Genomic DNA, 7,458 nt, shown 5'->3' with positions numbered 1-7,458 from the left:
AAGATGTTTCTCGTCGATGTTTCTGATTCTATCCCTCTCTCTTCCTCTCTGTAAAAAATCAATGAAAATATATTTTAAAAAAATAAAGTGGGTAAATCTTGTCTTGCTCATTTTTAAATTTCACAGTTAAAAGCCTAATAAACATTAGTGTTTGCAAATTTATAATTGTTCTCAGTCATGGTGCTATTGTCCCTCATGTTACTCAGTCCTCACTCTGTGGCCTGAAGCTTATAACATTGTAGTTGGGGTGAAAGCTAAGGAGAGAGAGACCCTGTTGTCTTGGTTCCTAATTATACCACTTTAGCAAGATGGCCGGGCAGTAATCAGTACGCCTGTCACATATGCATCGTGGCCGCTTCCCAGCTGGCTCTTCTCCGTCCGGAGTGGTGTGTCTTGCAGGGCACTGTCTTTCCCTTCAGGGATATGGAGATGGTAGTTTGTAACTCATAGAACTGGTAAATGCTCTTAGATACTTCACCATCTTAAAGATCCACTTCCCCAGTGTAAAAGGAAGTCCAAATGCCAGCATTAACAGGAGGTCATGGGGAGAAAAAAAGATAGATTTGAGACATACAGCAGGGTCAGCATAAAGTATGTTGAATAATTTAGAAAGGATAGACAAGTAATGTAAAAAACACATCGTTTAGAAAGTGCCATTTCAACAATTTTTTCTTCTAAGGAAGTGGTAAATAGCACAAGGCATTTAACTTCAGTAATAGCTCTCCAGGCAGAATAATGGGATCCAGGAACAAAGCATTTAGTTTGCCTTGAAAAGAAAAACCTGGGTTCAAGTTCCTGCTCTAATATCCACAGTTCTGACCATGAAAACGGGGAAAGGTTCACACGGGTACTTTGGCCTGGCTCTCTGCCACTAATTTGATGAAGGGCTTCCTAATTCAAAATCCAATAAACGCTAGCAAGTCGTTTATGACTCCAAGACACATATCTTCATCTGTAAAGAAGGGAAATAATACCTACATATGAGCACGATGAAAATTATAAGGCGTAGAGAATGTTTTAGATATTATCGGAACCTCTTTTCCTCCTGAAAACTTATTACACTTCCTGGTACTCTTCCTCCTGCTTTGTATCTTCTCATTCTCGATAAATCAGTAAAAGTGCCCTTGACCTTTTGGGAGAGTATGAAAAAATAAGTAGCTCTTGTTTCAATTGTAGTTTCTGAGTGAATTAGTATTTAGTATTTTTGTCCACCTACTTTTCAATGGAAAATTTAAAAAAAAAATTGTTTTACTTTTTTAAAAGCATCCCGTATAAACTCAAAATTAACAAAAACACCAAATCTTCTTAACCTTTGCTGCATTTACCTCAACCATGCTTTTTAAGAAATAAAAATTAGCCCTAGCCGGCTTGGCTCAGTGGATGGAGCGTCTGGATGGAGCGTCAGCCTGCAGACTGAAGGGTCCCAGGTTCGATTCCGGCCAAGGGCACCTGCCTGGGTTGTGGGCTCAATCCCCAGTAGGGGGCGTGCAGGAGGCAGCCGATGGATGATTCTACTCATTGATGTTTCTCTCTCTCCTCCCTTCCTCTCTGAAATCAATAAAGAAATGTATTTTTTTAAAAAGAAATAAAAATTATAGGCCAACTACATGCTTCTCCCTTCTCTGAACAGAACTACTGCCCTGAATTTTGTTTAAAACTCCCAAGTCTGTTTTTTAAACTTTTACTTTACGTGAATATATCCATAAACCATACTTAGTATTGTTTTAAATTTTTCAAAAATTTATATACAAGCTATACAATATGATGCCATCTAACTTTTTTTTTTTGGCTCACCACTGTTTTGGAGGGTAATCCTCAATTCACTTGTTGCCAGCTTATTCGTTTTAGCTGTACAGCACTCCATTAAATGAATATGGCACAATTTATTTTCATGTTACCTTTTATTTTCAAATTTCATTACTATAAACAATACTGTGATGAACATTCTGACACATCTCTCTGGCAAAAGTATAGGAATGTTTACAGGGTGAACTTGCTGGTTCATAAGATACGCACATTTAATTAAGATGGCCTTAGTTAATACAGATGGCCAAGACACATGAAAAAGTAAAAGAATATTGCCAAGTACCCTTATAATGACAATCAGTTTTACTCCCAGGGTGTGAAAGTTCCTATGTTTTCAATATCATTGCCAATATTTGATATTCATACTTGTAAAATGTTACCAAATAGGTGGTATCTTGAGTTTGACCCTAGAGATCTTTGAGGAACAGAAGAGACCCCAGAAATCAACCCAAGCCATTATGATCAATTAATATTTGACAAAGGAGGCAAAAGCATACAATGGAGTCAAGACAGTCTCTTCAATAAATTGTGTTGGGAAAATTGGACAGATACATGCAAGAAAATGAAACTAGACCACCAACTTACACCATACACAAGAATAAACTCAAAATGGTTAGAGACTTAAAAGAAACTTAAATGTAAGACATGAAACCATAAAAATCCTAGAAGAAACCATAGGCAGCAAAATCTCAGATATCTCTCATAGCAGTATGTTTACAGATATATCTCCTAGGGCAAGGAAAACAAAGAGAAAATAAACAAATGGGTTTATGCCAAAATAAAAAGCTTCTGCACAGCAAAAGAAACCACCATCAAACTGAAAAGGGAGCCCACAGTATGGGAGAACATATTTGGCAATAATACATCTGATAAAGGGTTAATATCCAAAATATATAAGGAACTCATACAACCTAACGAAAGACAAACAATCCAAGCCATTATGGAAAACAGTATGGAGATTCCTTAAATAATTAAATATGGACCTGCTATTGATCCCACTTTTAGGAATATATCCTAAGAAACCTGAAACACCAATCAGAAGAATGTATGCACTCCTATAGTCATAGAAGCACAATTTACAATAGCTAAGATCTGGAAACAGCCCAAGTGCTCATCAGTAGATGAGTGGACAAGAAAGCTGTAGCAAATTTGCTCCATGGAATACTATGCAGCAGTTAAAAAGAAGTATATCTTACCCTTGGAGACAGCACGGAGGGACCTGGAGAGTATTATGCTAAGCGAAATAAGCCAGTCAGAGAAAAACATGTCATGTGTTCTTATATGTGGAATCTAATGAATAAAATAAACTGTTGAACAAATTAGATCCAGAGACATAGAAGCATGGAACAGAAGCAAATCTCAGAGGGAAGGCAGAGGTGGGTAGAGGTCAACCAAAGAATTTGTATGCATATATAGTCACAGACAATAGGATGATGGAGGCTTGGGATGGGGATGGGCTATAAAGATCAATGGGAGAAAAAAAGGGGAAATATGTAATACTTTCAATAAAAAGATTTTTAAAAAAGCACTTTGGCCTGGCTGATGTGGCTTGGTGGTTGAGCATGGACCTATGAACCAGGCGGTCACGCTTCAATTACCAGTCAGGGCACGTGGGCTCAATCCCTTGGTGGGAGGTGGGTGGGGTGCAGGAGGCAGCCAATCAGTGATTCTCATCACTGATGTTTCTCTCTCTCTCTCTCTCTCCCCCTTCCACTCTAAAATCAATAAAGATATATTAAAAAAACAAACTTTGATTCCTTAATACTGTTACCATCTACTACTTTTTTGCTATTTCTTGGTCTCTTACTAGCCTCTCTTCCCCTACCTCAGTGGTTTTCAACCTTCTGGCCCTTTAAATATAGTTCCTCATGTTGTGACCCAACCATAAAATTATTTTCGTTGTACCTGCTTCTGTTGGTAATTGTGTCATCTTTTTTATCTTTTTTAAAATATATTTTTATTGACTTCACAGAGGAAGAGAGAGGAAGAGATAGAAACATCAATGATGAGAGAGAATCATTGATTGGCTGCCTCCTGCATGACCCCTACTGAGGATTGGGCCCTTGAGGGGAATTGACCCTTTGGTCCGCAGGCCAACGCTCTATCCACTGAGCCAAACCAGCTAGGGCTAATTGTGTCATCTTTGCTCATCCTCTTTGAGCAGTCTTGTCCAGACCACACACACCACTCACAACTCACTCTTCAATCACCTGTGTTCTAGGCTTCACACCCATATCTAGCTGTCAACTACACATCTTACTGGGACTTTTACATGGCCCATACACATCTAAAATTTATGTCTGAAAAGGACCTCACTTCCCCCCCTCAATTTCTTCTTCCCACTTTTTAAAAATTGATTCAGAGAGGGAGAGATAGAAACATCAATGATGAGAATCATTGATTGGCTGCCTCCTACACGCCCCTACTGGGGATCAAGCCTGCAACCCAGGCATATGCCCTTGACCAGAATCGAACCCACAACCCTTCAGTCCAGTCACAGGCCAATGCTCTATCCATTGAGCCAAGCCAGCTAGGGCATCTTCCCACTTCTTACGGTAGTTTAATGATACTGTCAAAAGCAGTTTTACCCAGTGTGGCTCAGCTGGTTGGGTGTCATTCCAAGCACCAAGAATTTGCTGGTTTGATTCTTGGTCAGGGCGCATGCCCTGGTTTTGGGTTGATCCCCAGTAGGAGACATGCAGGGGCAGCCACTTGAGATGTTTCTCTCAAATCAATAAGAATGTAAAAACAAACAAACAAACAAACAGCCGAAACCGGTTTGGCTCAGTGGATAGAGCGTCGGCCTGCGGACTGAAAGGTCCCAGGTTCGATTCTGGTCAAGGGCATGTACCTGGGTTGCGGGCACATCCCCAGTGGGAGATGTGCAGGAGGCAGCTGATCGGTGTTTCTCTCTCATTGATGTTTCTAACTCTCTATCTCTCTCCCTTCCTTTATGTAAAAAAATCAATAAAATATATTTAAAAAACAAAAACAAAACAAACAAAACAGCCTGGCCAGTGTTGCTCAGTGGTTGAGCATCGACGTATAAACCAGGAGGTCAAGGTTCAATTCTTAGTTGGGGCACATGCCTGGGATATGGCCTTGATCCCCAGTGTGGAGTGTGCAGGAGGCGGCCAAGTGATGGTTTTCTCTCATCACTATCACTGATGTTTTTCTCTCCCTCTCCCTTCCTCTCTGAAATCAATAAAAAAGATAGTCAAACAAAGACAACAGGGCTTTGTCAAAACTCTGGACATCATTAACTTTTCCTTCTCCATTCACTACCCACTTTCTTCCAACAGTCAGCTGATGTTGGTAACAGCTTCTTAGTATTTTGTGTATATCTTGATCTCTTCTCCATACTTAACTGTTGTTGTCCTTACTTCTGCAGGTTATATTGATCAGAAGTAAGCACCCTGGAGTTAGACACACCTGGCTTGAATGCAGAATTTTATCATTTACAAGTTGTGTGACCATAGGCAAATTATCATCCTTAAGTGTTCTGTTAAATGGGAGCGCTACTTATTTCATGTGGGTTTTTTTAAGGATTAAGTGAGCTAACAGATGCAAAATACTACGCCTGGCATATACTGGTAACTATTAATTAGCTCAACTTGAGACTCCTAATTAGTCTTGGCACCTCCAATCGTGCTCTGCGTCTCCCCCTTCGCATTAGTAGCACAATTCTCTCATTCTTCCCTAAGTCTCCAATAACTGTCCTTTGCTTACACAAAGCCAAATCTAGCCTTTTAGTAAGTAAATCATCTAAGCATCTCTCTTTACTCTGAGCCCCAGCCTCTTTCCCAGATTCTATTCACACTACTTCACATAAAATCCCTGAATATACGATCTCATTTCCTGTCTGTGCTTTCAGGCACATAGTATCTTTTGTCTGCCTAGGGAACTTGCCTTTATCTTTCCAAACTTCAGTGAACAAACAGAAATGTGTATGACTGCTAGGGAGTTACATATTGCTGTTGCATTCATTTCTTGATTTGTCTGTCTCCTTTACCAGCCTATGAAAAATGTGAGAGCAAAGACTACATACTGTATGTCATATATCCCCAATATGAAACATAGTTCTTGGAGGTAGTAGGCATTCAGTAACTACTGTGTGGATAAAAGGAGGGACACTGGAACTGGCTTTATTTCACATCCTCAATAATTTTAAACAGCAGTGACAAATCTGCCAAGTTCACTAACACTACTAAGTTTCCATGAATCTCAAAATGTTGACGGAGAATGGCAGAATCACAGGTGGTTTCCTCTTGAAAAGGCAAAATAGTGTACATACTAGCACATGTTAAGTAAAATACTAGGGGAGAATTCAAATGTTGAGTTGTTGGTATCTAGGAAAAGATTATAAACTATACATTTCCTGAATATGGTGGCCCAATATACTGCAGTAGGCAAGTAAAAATAATCAACTAGAATATTGACAAACAGTAAAAACATCCTTTTGTAAAAATATAGTGAATGCTTACTATTTATAGTGAATTTTTATAGTTAATGCTTGTGGTAATCACTTCATATGCCATGTGACTTAATTCTTCCAACAACTATATGAACAAGAAATTCTTAGCATCTTGCCTAAAGAACCTGAGCCAGGATTTAAACCTAGTTCTGTTTTGACTTAAAGCTTGTTTTTAACTACATCATACTATTGTTGTCCATTAAGCCACAGGGTTTATACCAGAAATTTGGCATTTAGTCACAAGGATGAGAGAAAAATAAGGAAAGCATAAGGCAGATCTTCTATGTGAAGAGACTAAAACACTTTAAACCTTCCAGTTTGCCAAGGTGAGGGAAAACTATCCATGTTCTGTCAATTCAAGAATGTGAACAGGAGAGAGAGCCAGAACTTCCAAAAGAAGGCCCAAGGCCCCACAGCAGCTTGCATTGCTTCACAGCTGGGCCTCATCTGGGCACCTCCAAACCCCAAACAAAGAGGAATCTGCAGATCTCTCCACAGCTCCTGCTGGGTAGCCTCAGGCAGAGCCTAAATTAGCACCTCCTTAGAGATCCAAGAGCCAGTGTACCCAGTGGTCAGAGTGGGACCATCCAGATTACAACTCCTCAGATCCATAAGGGACACACTCAGGGGGCAGACTCAGTGAGCACTAAAGACCTAGTAAAGCAAGTCTGGCCCCAGAAGGGTGTCTCCAGCACAGAAGTTCTCCCACTGTAGACACAGCTGATTCTCACAGCCAATTGGCCTGGAGGTCAATTCCTCCCAAGACTGTGCACAAAGCCCACAAAGGGGTACACCAAGAGTGTCTACCTCAGGTAATTGTGGAGGCTGAGCCACTGGGCCCTATAGGACACCTAGCACAGAAAGCCACTCTATCAACACAGGGAAGCATAAAAAATGCAGAGACAAAGACAAAGGACACAAATGACAGAAATGGAAGAAAGCAAACTACAGGATATAAAGTTCCAAACCAAACATAAGGTTTTTCAAGATTTTTCTAGAAACTGCTGATAAATTTAGTGAGACTCTCAAGAAATCTAGTGAGACCCTCGAGGAGATGAACAAGGACCAACTATAAATTAAGCATACACTGTCTGAAATAAAGAATAGTATACAGAATTCCAACAGCAGACTAGAGGATCGCAAGAATCAAGTCAAAGATTTGAAATACGAAGAAGCAA

The sequence above is a fragment of the Myotis davidii genome, unplaced genomic scaffold, assembly GCF_000327345.1.
Source record: "Myotis davidii unplaced genomic scaffold, ASM32734v1 scaffold436, whole genome shotgun sequence".
NCBI lineage: Eukaryota > Metazoa > Chordata > Mammalia > Chiroptera > Vespertilionidae > Myotis > Myotis davidii.
This window is presented reverse-complemented; position numbering follows the sequence as displayed.